Raw genomic sequence first — 18887 nt, 5'->3', positions numbered from 1 at the left:
ATTGCAGTCTGAGACTTTGGAGATACATATAAATTTTAGATTTTTTTCCTAAAATAATCTTTCAGCCCTTTGGACTTGTATCTTATTCATACACATAGATGAGTGTAAGTGAAGCTGTTCTGCAAAAAACTCATTGTGTCTTTAAGGCCAAATACTTCTTGCACTGTGAAGAAGTGGGACACGGAAGCAACACATCTTGGGATTCAGGGCAGAGGAGACTGTAGACAGCATTTAAAAAAAATGACTTACGTAAAATCTGCCTTCCCTCCTGCTTCTGCTCCCTGGGTCTTCTCAAAGGAGCATATGACTTCTGTGAATGGACAGGTCACGCACTGAGTAATGTTTTGGCTCAGTATTTACAATAGAGGTAATGGATGCTGGTGGGGGAGCACACTGGGCGATCTGTGCCATCTGTTAAGATCTGCTATGGACTCCGTTGGAGATAGCTTGGTGTATTATCTTTCTATGAATCATCATTGCTCCTCTAACAGTGTGCAGAATTCAGCTCAGCATAGCTGATAATGCTTTGGGTACACGTTAGGTCAGAAACCTATTTTCTACAGCTCCTGCTCTATGCTTCTGCCTTATGAGTCTTATTTTTTAAATTCACTCCTACATTATTCTTCTCATCTGAGAGCTGCTACTGTGTTAACCTTCTAGAAGAGGCTCATGGCAGCACAGCACATTTGTAGCAGTTGAAGGAAAGGACCTGCAATGTAATGTTTTCTTGCTTTTTGTTCTAGTTTTACTTGTTTCTGAGCAAATAGAATAATTTTGAGTGACTTTTTCCCAAGTTTGAACATACCAGGAGTGAATTTGGCCTGAAGACAGAATGAATATAACGGACAGAATGTGAATTATTAACTTGGAGGTTAATGAAATTTGAATGACCAGTGGAGTTTCTCCAAACACACTTTTTAAATATAAAAAGTGAGTTCTTGCTCTCTTTAATCAGATTATTGGCTAAGATTCAGGAATCATTTGGCAAAATTATGTAGCTTATTCAAGCTAGGTTTACATAATAGTTCATAATGGAGGAAAACCTTGTATCATGCTCAACTTCAAAATCACCACCAGCCTTCAGAATTCCAAACTAAAGATCCACAGAAACAGATATTGCAATGCCCAGAGAAATACCTTTATTCCCAAATAGCTCAGCTGTAATAAGCAGAGTTCACTGCTTTAAATAGTACATTTTAACCCTCAGAAGACTAGGATTTTCATAAACAACATTCATCTGGTTTTATCTTTGTATGATTTAATTATTTTTCTAAGAAAGTCAGATGCATCATATATTTTTTTTTTATTAACCAGCGAAGTGCTTCTTTTCATGTATCAGTGAAAAGAGGACTTGCCTTTTAAAACATATGGAAAATTCCTAAATGTTATTATGTTGTAAAATAGTAAATATGTGTTATTTATTGGAATACTTCTTATTATTCACTTTTGGGTAGAAATACCTTCGGATAGAAAGAGAAAAATCAAATAGCAGAGCATAAAACCAGTTTTCTGGAAAAAAAATTCCAATCTGCCAAAGAAAGAACAAGTACATAGGATGTGCTGGATGCATAGAAAAAAAAATGACACATTTAAAACCAATTTGTTTTAAAGACATTTTACCAGCGAAAAATGGACTTAATATTTCTGGTCATTGAGGCTTTCAGAATTTTAGAACTAACATTTCCAAGCCCCTCAGACTTTTTATTCGTAGTTTAGAAAAGAAAAACAAGTTTCCCGACTATTCAAATCCAAATAAATTTCTTGATTTGAATGAACTCATTACTGACTTGGCAAAACTAAATAAATAGAAATGAGGAAGATGTTCTCTCTGGAACTGTAAAAGAACCTATATTGGTCCTGAGTTTATCCCTTAACATATTGTGTGTCCCTATTGTGTGGGTAAGAAAAAGACTCCTCCAACTCAGTACTGTCCAATAAACTCCTTCAGCAGTGAAAATGCATTTCTTTATTACGATTATTTTAAAAATTATTTTAAGAGTCTGAATTGAAAAGAGATAAGTACATAACATTTACATATTGAGCAGTTACATTTTTAAAATAGGAGTACTAAATAAAAATATGGTTTATATGACAGAAGTGCCTTTGCTTTTTTCTTCCAAAAATTTTGTTGACTTTGATAGTAAGCAAATGTTCAGAAATTGTGACGGTGGACACAATTCCTACTAAAATTTTTAAACTGTGCATGAGGGTACACCCTGATTCTAGCAATGGGCAGGCAGAGCAGCCTTCAGCACCTTTTTATTAAAAGGAATTACCAGCTTGTGCATTAGGTGTCACTGCTGCCTAATCACTTGGGATGAAACCTTCTGCATAATGAGGTAAGGAGATGCGTGGTGAGATATTCAGAGAGATGCTGTGGGTGAGCTGTGAATAGACCTTGTCCCTTTCCTCCTTTTCTCAAAGCTCCTCTGTGCAGGTCTCCCTCAACTGGGATTTATTTATGTTAAACTAGTAATTTCCTTCAATTAACAGATCTGGACTAAGAATATCTAAAGTGTGATGTTTGATAAAGCTTTTGGAGAGACAGAGAGCCTCATCACCATGGCCTGTGAGATCTGGGCAGAGCTGCACGACTCATCTGCAGTTTTATGCAAGAGGAAAAAGCCTCCTGACAAGTCAATGTAGAGGAGGTTTACATTTTGCAAGCAAATAAACCACAAATAACTGATTAGAACATTTGGTTTCAAAGGAAAAAGGACGTTTAAGGCCATTGGGTCAGACTGCAGAAAGAAACAGTTACATATAGGATAATATAGTACTAGAGGGGAAATATTTGTGTGTGGAACAGAGCAAGAAGGTTTTCTAGGTTTATCCACGATGTACTAAAGTGCTCTTAGGTGTTTTCTTTGCCTGTCGTAGTCTCATAACCCATGGTTTTGAAGCTGTTTGAGGTCATACTCTCTTACTTGTTTGAGAGTAAAAGTCAGAATCCAGGTTGCAGTTGGGGCTATAACTCCATTGCCTGATAATACAAATAAAAGCTACCTTAGCGCCAAAAGTGTGTAATTACCTCCCCGCAGTTCCTCCACAAATGTAATTTCTCAACCTTGTTCTGTTTCTTTTAGAACATGTATATCCATCAGGTGATCAAGTCTGCAATATTTTGCATTTCTACGCAGCTCTTTAGCAGAGAAGACTTTGGGAAATCTTCTTCCCAGCATGTGCTGATTAAGCAGTGGCTCTCACCTGGGTTCAGGTTAGCAAATACAGAACACCAGCCTAAAATGACTGCTTGGATATCTTTATGCAGTTAGTGGTGGAAGTGGCTTCTATAGGTATCAGTTCAGTGCAGGGAAAATAAAAAACAACCTGTGGAATGTGCATGTGTGTGTCTCTCTCTCTCTCTGTGTGTGTGTGTTTAAAAACAAAAGATTTTTAAAAATTTATTTCTTCATTCTGGCTAAGTCAAAAGATATGAAACATTTTTTTTTTTGCGCGAAAGTGTGGTTAAACCACACAAAATGACAAAAATAATGCTTTCATTACTCTTTCAGTGCTAAAAATACAAAATACTAAAGGAAAAAGAGATTTGCCCAGGTTTTAGATAAGATCTGAACACCTTCCCACAAAATGAGTTGGGCAAATATCTCTCAGAAAGGTTAAAGTCGCCAATTAGCTGTGAAAGTTTTATCCCATGGCTGAAGCATGTTTTAAATCTGTATAAACATGGCCCACGGATGTGGGGTCCTAGAGTAATGGTGAAGCTTGATTTCAGTTGGACAAGTCGATGTGACAGCAATAGCAGCAATGTGCTATTTTGACACTTTGGAAGAGTTGTTGTCTGGCCGTGCTTGGGTTATGGATCCAGATGTCTGCATCTGAAAACAACCAACCTGAGGGCAGCCCAGAAACATCTGATAGGAACACGCTGAGGAGGGCAACAAAGCTGGTGACAGGGCTGGAAGGTATGTCCTATGAGGGGTGACCTCATTGCTCTCTACAGCTTCCTGAGGAGGGCAAGGGGAGAGCAAGATCCCTTTTCACTGGGATCCAGTGATAGAACACATGGGAATGGCTCAAAGCTGCACCAGGCGAAGTTCAGACTGGACATTAGGAAACATTTCTTCATCAAGAGGGTGGTCAAACACTGGAACAGGCTTCCTAGAGAGGTGGTCTATGCCCCAAGCCCGTCAGTGTTTAACAGGCATTTGGACAATGCCCTTAATAACCTGCTTTATATTTTGGTCAGCCCTGAAGTGGTCAGGCAGGGGGATGATCACTGTAGGTCCCTTCTAACTGAACTGCTCTATTCTGTATCTAATTCTTCATGTTTCATGTAATTTAAGATGTCTACTTTCAGATGAGAGGAATTGTGCCCTAAAAGCGCCTCTTTATTCCCAGTGAAAGTTGATGCCCTTTAAACGCAGATGTAGATACATATCAGAGTTGATGGGAGGAATCTCATACTTGGTAATTTAAATCACTAGTTTTACCAATTATATAAACAGTAAGTTTCTATTTTTAAAATAATGATACTTAAACTTGTCCTGCTTTTTATTTTTTTTTTCTGTTTTTCCTATAAGGACTATTTTCACTGGTTAGAAAAGCAGTTTAAATGAGTAAACACTTCAAGCTCAGTTTGATACTTGGTTGTACATTTTGGTTTTTTTTTCCAAAAAGAACATAATACATCAAGATATATTTATTTAAACAATTAAATGGTTTAATCTTTATCCAGATTCTCAATATTTATTTATATTTCCTCATATTAAGAAATGGTAAATTAAGTATTTCTTATTTACTGAATTTCAATTTTTACTGGGTATTTTATCAAGCTGTATTTAGATGAAAACTGTTAATGGTCAAAAGCCAACACTGTTAATTTTAGTAATTTACTTGTCAGAAAGTATGGAGTAAAGAAGAAAGCTTATGAAATTATTGTTTCGAATGTAAAATTAATAAAGCTAATGACTCTATGAAAGAAATCATAATGATATCACAGACTAAGTCTGTGCACCACAGGCATGGTATCTAAGAGTTCTATAAAGTAAATTTTGTCCTCAGAAGGTTTTCTGAAAGTGCTCAGCCAGCTCAATACTCAGCTGCTTCTGTAGTAATCAATGAGGGATGAAGTCAATGCGAATTGCACCCTCTGAAACCTTCCTGTGTTCTCATGCCTTTGAAAAGTGGGTGCCTTTTCTCCGAGGTCCTGATTCTCTGATCCTGGTGAAGGACAAACTCTGTTTAATGATTTAAATGGGGAAATAAATTTTCTTGGTTTTTTTTCCAACTGCCTAACACATTTCTAAGCAGCACAAATGAAGAAAAGATTCTTCTTGCTCCTATGAGCTAACTTAAATGCTCAGGCAAATCCAGGCAAACTTTTTTTTAATGTACAACAGTGTCTGAAAGTGCTTTCAGTCAGGAGAAATGTAAATATCAGAACTTGCTTAATTGCAAAGACTGAAAATAATGTAAATATTTAATGTAGTGCGTGACTTTGCAACATATTTATAGGGTGAGCTGACCTCAAGAGTTTCCTTAAGTACATATAAGAATAGCACCTTTTATCTCATTGGAGTTAAAGGAGAGCTCATTGATTCAGAATATGTCTAAAGTGTACATAAACAGTTTTCAGGTATTAAATCTTGGCCTTAAAGTAGGGTGTTATAAAATCAAATGTAACTTTAAGCAGGCCTATTTTTTATAATAAAATTATGTTTAAATAAGAAAAAATATTAGCTGCTATAAAGTAGCAAATTTTATCCATCCTGTTAGAATTGTTTAAAAATGCATCAGTTTTTTGGCTTAAGTAAATTAAAATTTATCAGACTGGATGAGGCAGGTGCTGCCAATGGCCTGTGTCTTTCCATCCGAGGGACTAAAGGTGTTAGGCAGTGAGTTTGGAGTGGGCTTTTCAAGCTTGGATTCTGACAGGCCTTAGACAGAGAGACCATTTATTGCCTTGGCCAGGAAAACAAGTAAGCATTGTGGAAGCTGACACACTGTCCATGAAAAGCAGAGACTCTTTTCTTGACTCCAGGGTGGGCTCAGAAACCCATCTTCTCAGGAGGGAGGGGTTGACCAGGTTGGAAACAAAGCCACATCTTCATCTGAAGAATGAAGAAATACCCTGTGAGAGTCCTGGTGGCTTGTGGAAGCAGATGGGTGCAGAGCCTGCATGTGTGTGTTATTACTGTGACTGTGGCTCATCTCTTCTGCCTGTTGCCTCTGTCATCCAAACTCATCCTCATCACCTTCTCCTTCATCTGCAAGGAGCATTTTGGGCAGTGGGCGATGCAGCAGCAGCAGCAACAGCCAGGGGCTTGCCAAGGTCCATGTGAAGTAGGGAGAAGAGGCATGTAGAGTGGAGAAGAGGATGTGTGGGTCATGGAGAAATCCACCACCAGCTCATATGTCCCTTACATAGCAAAACTAGCATTGGTAACAGCTACCACAACTCAGTCACACTTGTCCTTGTGAAGCTTTATTCACCTTTTATGCTGCTAATGCAACAGCAGGTGAGTAAATAACCAAAAGGAAGCGACTAAAAATGAATACTTCAACAACCTCCCTGATCTCGTCTGAGCTGTAGTATCAGTCGGGCCTTTTCCCTGGGGGACATATTCCCTTGAGAAAAGCCAAGAAGATTGGTATGTCTGGAGAAAATACCATTTTTCTTTGTTGACATTCCTCTTTAAGAAAAAGGTGTTTTGAAAAAAAGTTAAACTCAGCATATTAAGCCTTCCTCAAATGGATGTGTCACTTTTACTGGAATTCTAATTAAACATGGACTCATAAAAGAGTATACCTTCCCAATTTAAATATAGCTAACTCTCATGTCTGTATGATTCCAAAACTTATGACGACAGATTAATGAGTAGACTGAAAGTCTGTCATAACCTGGTAGGATAAAGCTAATCCAAATTGACTATATGCCATGATTTTGTGACACAAATTTATTGAAAAGTACAAGAATAATTAAGTGGAAATATAACGGAGGGAGCATTTTTCTGAGGTCTAGCACTGTGGGCAGAGCCTGCCACCTGATATGGTAGGTTAGAATAGCAGGTCTAGAGTAGTAACACATTTTTACACTACTTTTTAAAGAAACCATGGCTCACTAAAATTCCTTCTGAAAAAAATCATGACAGCTTTGGCAGTTTTAAAACAGAGGTGCTTTGTTTAACTGGGTGACACTAATTGTAGGTAAGAGCTCTATAAACACACTTTGTTCTCTGGAAGCTGGAGAACAGACAATAAAGCTCTGACATGACAAAAATGTCACCTAGAAATAAACAGAAAATAACTGCACTTTAATTGAACATGGATAAGAAAATAAGTTAGGAGCACTTAAGGTTAACTTTGAGGCTTTGTTTTTTCTTTCAGCAATGCTACTGAAAAGGTCTTTGGAGTACCTCCATCTGAGTTTTTCAGTGGTGTTACTTTTATACAGGTTGAGCTGCTGGTATCTGTATTTGGTATCTCTATACCAATAGGTATCTATTGGTATAGAGAGATCAGACTATTAGGAACAGATTAGTTAATTGAAGTATTATATAAACTTTAGGTGAGATGCAGCTCCACCACCTCAGCTCATCATGTATGTCTGAAACCTACATAAAGCTCATCTATGGTGTGTATACAGACTTCTCAGTAGTTGGTGGAGGGAGTGGTGCTATTCCACAGGATGAATTACCACAAGTAGTAGATGCCTATGCTGTGTTATGTTGCTGTTACAGAATAGTTTTTTAGTTACTTGAAAATGCCAAAAGTATTGTAGGTACAACATGCTTTGTCTTTACACACTCTTTATGATATCTGGCCTTGATACATTTCAGATACTTTAGTACAAACAACACTTTAAGTATTGTCATACTGAGTATGAATGTAGAATCAAAGAAACAATCTAAAATGTAGAAGTGTTCTGGTTTGTGATTAGAAATACATGTTCTGTACAGGTGAAGTATGTTTGGAGTGGGTGAAAGAAACGCATGCAGTAGCGGTCAGCATGGTAGATGCAGCTATCTTGGCAGGTGCTGAGGCACTACAGCACGAGCACCTGTACAGCAGGCTGCACTTTGCCTTCAAGGCCAATGTTTCTCACCCAAATACAGAGTGAGGGAACAGGTACGCTGTTCCTGTTCATCCTTGAAAGCCTGAACTGAAACCATTTCTTACCACTTCTGCATAAGGGCTAACTCCAAGTCACTGTGAAACAACTCCCTCCATCAGTCCACCTCTCATTTCACTGTGGTTTGGAAATCCACCTGCTGATAACCGTGGTGGTGGTGAAGAAGCAGGCAGTGGTCTCCTTGGATGTGATGGGTTTTAGGAGTGTGAAGAAAGGTGGCTGTGTTTATGACTATGTTTATGGGATATTTGCAGTCTACCTCAGGGGCCAGTTTATCAAGGTTGATTTTCGTGTGCCCTTTTATTCTAAACCCCATCCTATAGTCCAAACTATATTTTAATAACTTGGGGCAACTTATTATAGCTGGTCTTTTGTAAACAGCATGAGCTCCAATGATCTGGATGTTTTCACAGGTTGTATTGGCCATCAGTCACAAATTCAGTAACAGCATCGTTGTGTGGCTGACACCTCTGTGAACAACTGTAGGAATTTGCTTTCCTTCAGCTTCTCTTTTCTGCCTGTACAACAAACCTGCTACCCCTTCTTGCCCTCCGCGTTGCCCCGAGCCCGGCAGAAGAGGATCGGGGCAGCTGTCGGGCTCCAGATCTGCGGGGAGCGGCAGCGCGGGAGCGGCTGGCTGCCGGCAGCAGAGGGAGCTCTCCGATGGGGAATGGCCCGGGAGACATGGCAGAGCCGAATGTGCTTCAGCTCAGCTTTTCTCTCGGCCTTTTAGAAACCAAACGAGCCCGAGCCCTGTGGCCAGCGCAGCCCTACTGAGCTGACATATACAGCGCTAGGATCCTTTCTTTACCGAGAAGTAATACGGCCAATGATCCTAACCATCCCCAAACTGGGATTATCAACATGACTTTAGCTCTTTGTCGGAGGTTGACACTGAAGCATGTGCCACAAAAAGGTTGCCCGGAGATGGCATTTGTGTGGAAACATTAACTGTGGGATTTCAGTGTAAGAACAGATGGGCCATAGGTAGTGTTAGCAACGGGGTGTGCATTGCAGCTTGTACATCTCGCACATTCTGAGCATGAGACGTAAGGTGAAAGGCCAAGTGGCTGTAATTACAGTTGCAGGAACACAATTGGAAGCCTGAGTGCTTTCCCGGGATCAGAAAATATGCTTGTATTATTGGGGATGAGGGAAGAATATAAAAAAAGGTATTAAATAAATTAATTTAAAAACCCAAGTGTATTCTGAGCGGATTTTCATGCTTTTGTAATTGCAGTACTTACTTACATCTCTCTTTTCAGCAGACAATTTACTAAGTTTTCAAATAATATTGAACTGATATTTAGTTTCTTCTAAACTGCAGAGCAATAAAAATTTTATGATAATTCTTTATAAAACAGAATCAAACAAGGTAGCTCACTCTTAGAAAAGCTGAAGTAACTGAAATACTGGGAGCTAAGTAGCTTGCAAAAAGTGTGGTAGTAAGAGTTTTGCAACATGGACATAAACATGAAGTTTTATGTGCCTTTCTTATATTACTGAGTAGTATATTTTAAAACTCTAGTTTTCCCTGGACTTGTGAAGAACATTAAATACGTTGCCAATTGGAAATATGACTGTTTACTTTAAGTGTCACCTGTAAATTAAAAATTAAATAAAAAAATCAAACTTAAAAGAGAAATTCATTAAATTTATATAAGCCCAAGTGCATAAGTGCAACATCTCAAATGAAAAAGCATAGGGCAAGAGCTTTTTTGCTGGAGACTTTTTGGCCTCCCTATATAGTTTTTGTTCAGCATTTCTAAATGGTACAATATAAATACTTACAAGTTCTGGGCATTTTCAATTACTATTGTTAGACAGAAAACCAGCTCCAGTTTCTCCAAACCTTATTTCATTGAATGTGTCTGAGTCATAGGAAAAGTCATTCCATCATGTCTAGAAACTGTTTTTACTCAGAGCACTTGTCAGGAAAGAAAATAAACAAGTATTAGTTCCTGCCACCATTCATTTCAGAACAGTTACAACCAATATAATTAGGGCTCAGATTTTTTTTTTTTTAAAAATTAGGTCTGAATGAAAAGATATAAGATTATATATGTCAGTTGCTGAGCATTTGGCATGAACAGCTTTTCCAACACTTGCTCTGGTTATTATAAGGTTTGAGTTCTAAATGACTGCATTCAGCAGCAAACCTGTCAGGTTGGAGAGCTTTTCATTAAATGTTTGATCTAGAAATTTTTAATCAGTTCACAAATAAAACAAATTATTAAAGCACTACATCAGCTGCAGTATATGTAATTGGGATGAACAGGTGATGTAACTGGTGGAGAACAGCGCAAGCATTCTTGACAGAAGGCCTGGAGCTACAGAACTTGTTACCACTGGAGATGAAACAGAGCCTGAGCCTTAACCTGTATCTTGAAAATGGTAAGATGCACCTATTAAAGGCATTCCCAAATAACCTGGTGATAAATCACATACCTTGCAGAGAAGCATACACCTTGGAGAAGCTGGGGAGAGATCACCTTTTAAAATACCCCGTGTTTGTGAAACAACGCTGGGATGGAGCATGTGCTGAAAGCACAGCAGATTTTATTTATAAAAGGAAAAAAAATAAGTATTTTATATTCTTAAGATTTTGCCATAGTTCTCTGTCTTAGGTGAAGACAAGTCTGTAAGATCTGCTTTAGGAAGTTATCTACTGAAAACTATTTTGTGATTTCAATACACTAATCAGGAGTAGTAATTGTAAATGTGCTGAAATTAATGGACCTATTATTACTTCTATAGGAGGCTCTGGTACAAGTGATATTAGCGTTTCAGTTTGAAAGCAGCAGTTCTTTTAGCTACTCTGGTTAGTGAAATTTCTGAAAATGGGAGCAATAAGGTGTTGCAACTAGGCTAAAAATTAAAAGGAGTTCTAATTTATACATAGAGATTAAAACACAAGACCACGTAACAATCAGATACAATGTTATTCTACACCTCAAAGCAGAATGTTCAAGGTGGTTTTGTTTAACATTTATATCTAGACTAGCGATAAAAAATTTGTAATTTTTAAGTTTTGTTTCCTTTCTTTGAAGAGTTTAATTCAGGAAAGATAATACAGAAGTGGAGAGTTACATTTTCTTTAGAACCCTGCAATAAAACTAATGTTTCATGGCTGACAACTCTGTCACTCTGTCAGCAGAGACTGTTGCTGCAGGTTTGTGTGCTTGAAGTCAGTGGCTGAGGTGGGTCAGTGAGTATTCCCATCATCAGACTCAGGGGTGAAATCTTACCCCCATCCAAATCCCCAGAAATTTTACTACACTTTTCAGGGGAGACAGAACTTTGCTTTAAAACATTAGATTTGGCAGCAGCAAGGGATCCCAGCAATCTGTGTATCATAGGGGTTACATGCCAACCAAACACCTGTTGGCTTTGTGTTGGGATGTCCATACAAACTTTTGGGTGTTTTCATCTTCAATCACAGATAGAGAAACTCGAGATAGAGAAACTTGAGGTAAAGAAACTCAAGCCCTGTTTCTTATCCAGAGCCTCACAAGTCTGAAACAGCAGGAAGAGAACTATGTCTTAAAATTGCAGGATCTGTCAAGGTTAAACACAACCCTTGTGACAAAAACTCAATGCAACAACCAGCCCTGGCTCTTGATCTCTAGACACACATGCTAATGCTCATCACATGGAAAGGCACCAAAGAGAAATGAATGCAATTTTTGGTCAAAAATCTTTCAACTCCCCAATTTTAATTCTGTTACAGGTACCAGGCTTTGGTGGTGCCTCCCTGCAGGGTGAGGGACCTGGAGGTGTTGGAGCACCAGCCTCCAAGGCAGGAATGGTGCTAAGGGGATATTTTTAGGTGTCTTTGGCAAATATGTCTAGCACTCTGTAGGATAAGGGGATTAAGAGGTATTATTAATTGATTTAAGATGAAAGCTGTTTTGGCCATGGTTCCCTAGGCCACAGGCAGCTCCACATATAGCTGTGCAGCCTCAGCTGGCTCTGTGGCTCCCAGCCCTGACAGAGGTGCTCTGTCTCCCTCCCACTGTGTCCTTCTGGACCACTGTGGGAACAGAAAATGAGACTAATATAATTTACCCTCACCTTCAGTCTTTATTCCTGCTGTACCTTTAAACAAAATGTATCTTTCTTTTTTTATTGTAATTTTATTTTTTTTTTTAAATTTTAGCCCTTACATTTTGAACAGCAATTTATATCCTGTGTGCCTTATCTCAGGTAAGATAAAAATAGTGGCTTCACTCCATCAGTGTAATCAGTTGTATTCATATCTCTGATTGTAGACTTGGCTCAGAGTTTGCATTACCCCATATGGGCTGTGTCTGTGCAGGCACACTCTACAGATACTTTTAAAAACTACCAAATGTTTGAAAAAAAAAAAAACAACTACATGATGAGAGAGTAGTTTTTAAGAGATGTTTTAGAACAAAAAAATTTAAATATATTTTCCTTAAGGTTACAAGTCTTTAAAACTTAAATTGAATGACTTGGAGTACTTCGTCTCACTGCCACATTACTTTCTAAATACGCTCTGGCGAAGTACAAGTCAGTACTTATATAGACCGAAAAAAGTTCCCATTAGCAGAGTGAAAAATTGTCATGTGTCTCTATACACGGTAAAAAAAATATAGGTGCTAGAATTTGCTGCCTTTGAAGGTGGATGAATTCTGTACGGCCAAGTATCTAATAATATCCCCATCAGCTCTGATCAGTTTATTTCTTCCCTGATATCCTGAAGACCTCCCCATATACTACATCTTATGGTTTGCCCGGCTATTTTCTGCTCCACTTGCAATGCCAATGTGTCCAAAAGAAATTAAACTCCTCAGGAAATACTCAGCTCCCTGTTCCAAAATTACTCTTTCTCTTCTAGAGACACTTAACAGCAGCAGCCTTCTAGACAAACTTTCTCTCTGTGATTTTATTCCTGAGGCATCGAGAGCCTCGGCATTTATCTGTGTATATATTTTAATAACTCACAACACTTCTTCATTATCTGTGATCATCTTACCTTGTGTGTCCTATATGTCCTCCCCAGTTGGCCAAAACTGGGATGCAAACACCGACTCAGCAATTAATAATAAAACTTGTATGAGAATCACTGAGTCTAGGATTTCAGAATGTCACTCTTTTTTTTTCCCCCTTGCATTCCCAGCAGGCTTTTTACCATCTCTTAGGCTTTCCACAAACAAATTGATGCCTCAATCAGTCACAATTACATTCTTTTGTTCTACATTCCTGCATACTAATAAGCTGTTACTTTTCTGTATTTTCCTAGGTATTTTTGCTAAGGAAAACCAGCTCCATTTCTGTCTGGCCATTTAATTTCCATTCTAACCCTGAGATCTTCATAGTGCTGTTTATTTCATGCTACCCTGTACTGAGTGTCATCGGATCTTCTGGTGAGAGTTGTGTCGTTTTTCTTTCCTGACACTAGCTATTTATCTTCGCTACTAAAACGATACTTGAAACTATTTAGAAAAACAAGTTCTCCCTTCTTCCACGATGCACCTTTATTTCCTAAAGGCGTTTCTAGTCAACCTTGCTATAGCTGAATGATTTTTAGTGGTGCCATTTGCTTAAAGGAGCTAGGTAATCCATCCTGTATATTTAACAACATTCATCTTTTCTAGCAGCAGAGACTATGAAAAGCTGTTTTATTCTCCATTCTGATTATTCTTTAAGTTCGGATATGTCCACTCCAGCTATACAAGCGGGGACAATGGGTACTCTGTGCCCGGTTCATATGGCGGTTATTAAGGAAAAATTCCCTTGAATTTAAGGTGGGATTTTATTGAGCCAGAAGGATGAGATTTAATTTCTATACTTCTCTGTTATTTGCTCATATAGACCCCCCCATACACCCATGCTTCCTTGTAATTTATTGATAGGGCTTTGTGAGACTTTTATGCTGACAAATATTCTGGAAATTTACTTTTATTGTCACTCTTACAAATGAAAAACATAATTTTCAAAAGAAGTAGTAAATTTATTGTTCCATTCTGCATCAGGAAAGTGTGAATTGCAACTTGCTTGTTTACATAATATGTTATTTTGGTAGCTAGTGCTGCTATTAGTAAAGTTCAGCTATGTCTGAATAAGTGTCTTAGTTGTGACTTTGTGCACATGTAAGAAAAACATCTCCTTGGAGATTTCACTGCATTTTACGTACCTTGTATTTTAGAAACCTTTTTTAATTTGTTAGTCTTGAATATTACATTGCAAATCTAACTGTTGCATAAAGTGTGTTGCTTGATCTGTGAGGGGAGGGGAAGGAGAAGAGGAAATCAGGTTCACAACATGTGCTGTGTCTTTTGTCTTACTTCTCAATTTTCTGTCGCTTTCATATGTCATTTCTTCTTTTTCACACTACTATGGTGAAGTTTGGAGACAGACTTAATACACTGTAAAATAAATTACCTGCAAATATTTATCTTGCATTATCATCTAAGATTAATGAATGTCTCCATTTTTAAAGTGAAGATATTTGAATGTTTCTCCTTTTCAACCAAAGAACAAAATGTGCAAAAGAAACTTGCATAATTAACAAGCGAATCATTGAGAAAGAGATGAAGTTAAAACTGATGTATTTTTTAATACCAAGTATTGAATGTGCTTCAAAAATCCAATCTGGAATTCACCTACATACAAGTACAAGTTTTGTAAATGTTTTTCTAGGAGTAACTAGGAGAGGCATTAATGCCCGAGTCTCCAAAATATTTGTAAGCTACTCCAAGTATTTTGATGTCATTTTTTTCCAGTGTAGTCACTTGTTGGACCCTGCTACATTTTAATAATTGATTACAGACACGGGATGAAATGTTGGCCCCACTGAATCCATGGGAGTTTTCCTATTGACTTCAGTGAAGCCAGGATTTTACCCATGGGTTTACAGCAGCAAAACAAAACCAACCTGGTTCTGTACTTCAGCTAAAATAAACCCCAGGACATATTCTCTGTTACAAGAGTGACAGCAAAGCTGTAGCCTTTCTAGAAATGGTTTTGTGCGTCTATATGCTTTTGATTAAACAAATGTTTTTGCACCTGTTGGGGTAAAAGCAATAAAAAGTCAAATCGCTGTTGTTGTTTTGGTATGTGTATCTAATTTTATAATACATACTGCAGTAGTTCATCCTAAATTAAAAAATTGGAAGTTTACTTTTTTTTCCATACACTAGTAATATAATCTCTAAGTCACATGTGAAAGTACCATGTAATTTATATAGTCATGATGTCAGCAGTATATTATGTAAGTTCTTAGTGGCACATGAAGTTTAGTAGTGCCGACCGATTTTTGTTTTCCTGATTGTGATTTTTAGTAATTTTCTTCTTGAAAAAAATATCTTTTAGCCCTTGGGTCGCTATGGTTTTATTTTTTCCTGATAGGGCTGCTCTTTACGTGTGTCTAAACCAAATCACACTAAAAAGGCATTATTAACTTTCTTTACTGATGTCTGTGTGAAATGCTGGCAGTGCTGCATGGCAGCAAACACTTTACTTCTCCCGCTGTAATATCACAATTACAAACTTTGCAATTACGTGGGAACTGCTGAAGTTATTCCTCGTCATCTCCTTCTCAGCTTTTCGGCTGGAAAATAAGGCAGAAATTTGACTCTCCCTGCACAAAGCCTATCTAAGCAGACTGCAGAGAACTCTAAGAGGGGTTATGAATCCACAAACTGTGGGGAGGCTCCATTACAACCCCTCTGCAGCCCTCACCTGTGGGATAAAAAATGAGACCCTGGCAGTTCACACTATAGAGTACCCGCAGATTCTCATGCAAAATACTTTCTCGCCTCTGTTTTGAGCAGCAAAACCCATGAAGTGAGTCAAAAGAAGGTGTGAATGAGCTATCTTTATAGCACAGAAGAACAACCTTTGTATCTCTGACACTCTTGACATCCTCAAGAAGAGAAACAGCATGAGAGTATGTTAAAAAAAATAAAATTAATTACATTTAAAATATCTGTAAGATCTTTTTGCCACGTGATCCCATGAATTTTATCCATAAATATAGCTGTAATGTTATTCCAGTCAATTCATAATCAGACATGTGACCAAATGAGACAAATGAGAATTTATAGAAGAATTTGTATTTTTTCTTTCTGCTTAAATATGGTTTCTAAATTAGATTCTCAGAAACATAAAAAGATGTCATATCTTTCACCTCTTTTTTCTTACTTCATTCTGTTCCTAAGAGTGAAAAAACAACAACCCATCAACTAAAACCAGAGTACAAAGGATAGTCAGAGACCAAAAATCTCTATAAACCTCCATATGTGTCTAACTGGAGTTATACTACTCAATTATTGCTTATCAAGTCAGTTTTCCATCTTATGCACTAAACAATGATATTATAACTAGGAGAATTCCAAAAAACATAACACTGAAAATGGTAAAATGAATACAAAAGAAGACTTACAGAATCTCTATGGAGGAAAAATAATATGAAAAATTTTGTTACCTCATCCCAAAAACTCATGAAATAATGGTGTCTGCTTATGGTGGACACAAACCATTCTTTGAATTGTTGTGAATGTAGAAGGAAATATAAAATCTCTCTTTGTGGTCTCCTGGAACAGAACACATGGCACTCAGATATGAGGAAGAGATCATTCAGGTATCGGGAATCAGAACCTGCTTGGAAAACCATTGGGTACCTGCTTGTTCACAAGAGTGAAGAGTTAAATGGCGTTGTGTAGCAGAGCTGAGAGAACATGTGTGCTTCACACAGGCATCAAGAACAAACTTACACTGAGATTGGAGGGAGAGGAAGTTGGTCAAGCACAGTGTGCTTCCTAAGCAGGGATCATTCATGAATAGAGCAAGAGAAATGATGAAAAAAGAGGAGAGACAACCATCTGCCTTGTAGTTCTGGGCCTTGAGTGCATTCTGGCTGTTCTCACCAGGTTAAGGAGGCCAGCACACATGTTTCTGCATGAATTAGCTTCCATCTGGGTCTTATCTGTGGGAAGGGCTGTGCTTCTCCATTTTCCTGACTATTTTTTTCATATGGCTCAAGCACAACCCATGGCCTCTCTTAAGTTTACTAAGAGTAAGGAGAAATATGGAATAAAACTGATTTTGGGTAACTTAAGAGTGAAAAGTCATCCTTTTAAGTATTACTTAAAGCTCAGTTAGATGTACCGAATCAACAAATCTCAAATATTGGTTAAAAGCCTGCAGCTCTAGAGTGAGCCTCCTTCCACCAGCTAGCTCTGTTGCTTCTCAGTAGTACACATTGATTTTGTCCTACAGACATTCAGCAATGTAGTTCAGACAGGGGAGTTTGGTGTTAAGTGATTTGATACTTCACAGGCGGCCTTCCAGGAAATGGAAAAAATGGCAACGTTTCTGGGCTGTGGCTTCTGCAGCACAGATGAGGCGAAACACAGAGAGCTCCTGCTCATCCAACTTCAAGTCACTTTGCCTTTGCAGATACACTCAGTCAAAGAGAACATGAATCCCCTATTAGATCCATTTTCAGTGCACAAATAATCTGTAGGAGTGCCACAGTTTAGGACATCATTCAGAAATTGGAGAGAACTAAGATTTCAGTTTGCTGTTGTAAAAACTAGGAGGTAAAGCTAGACCTCTTTATTTCCAGAAAGCATAGAACTGTGGCAATTAGTACTGTTGTTGGACTAAATATGCTCCCATGTAAATCCATGATAGATGGATACTACAGATGGATGTAAAAGCCTTCTCTTGCAAAACATTTTTTTACTTTCCAAAAAAGCTCTTACTCAGACCTGTTTCTCTTTTTTATGTCCTGCTTAAGACGCGAATGTCATTAAGAAAAGGTGAGACTGTCAGATGACTGGGTGACGAGATTTACATAGAGCAAAGAAATGCAGATATGACTTGCTTGGTATCCCACAGGACTGTTTCATATCCCTGTGATGACTTCCTTTCCTCTCCAGCCCGTTTGAGAAATGATACAGTTGAACAGGAACATGGCTTACCACTTACATTTCAGCTTATAGATGTGGTTTTTTAATGTTTAATACTATTTAACTTCTGGTTAACTCTACTTATTCTCCAGTTTCTGTCTCACTTTTAAGACTAATCTGGTACTTCCTAGTGAGCTCCTGAAACCATGGAGAATACTTGGTTCCCTTTGCTCATATCTCGTTCAGTGTGTTACTAAAATAAGGAGAGATCTGAACAAAGATATAATAATTAAGAAATGGAGCGTTTCGTAAAAACACTAGAATTACATTGGTTCAGGATATCACTGGGATTATTATACATTAAATAGCAAAATTTGTATCCCCTTTTAAAATGCATTTTACTATCACCATGAATTAAAGTGTATGTTAAGATCTAGAAATCAATTTTCCCCCTTACCATTTTATTTCTAAGTCTTCACTTCTGTGTGACTAGTATAGATCTTTGCTGAAGAGAAAAGAGCGCTGAATTACTTTTTTTTAAACTTTTTTCGTGGGTAGTTTCACATGATAAATGGGGAGATCTGAAGTTTTAGTAGCATGTAAGAAGGTGAATAAATTACTGTTCGATTCGACTAAAAGATATTGCTGAAAAGTACTTGTAACGAGATAATTGCAAGTGCCAAAGCTGAGAGTAACACTCAACATTGGCAGCAGCTTAGTTAAACATGTGGTAATGATGTTAGAGGAAGAATGGGTATGTAAAATATTCAACTGTACCAGCAGTAATTATTAATTTTATGTGACAGCAATAGTGGCTTGCTGAGACTGATATTTGACATACAAAACTCCTATAATTATTTTAATATCTTTACTTCCAAATGATTTTAATGATATGACAAGGATTTTAAGTG

This window comes from Chiroxiphia lanceolata, chromosome 1 (assembly GCF_009829145.1).
Source record: "Chiroxiphia lanceolata isolate bChiLan1 chromosome 1, bChiLan1.pri, whole genome shotgun sequence".
Taxonomy (NCBI): Eukaryota; Metazoa; Chordata; class Aves; order Passeriformes; family Pipridae; genus Chiroxiphia; species Chiroxiphia lanceolata.
The sequence above is the reverse complement of the archived record's forward strand: the minus strand, read 5'-3'. Positions refer to the sequence as shown.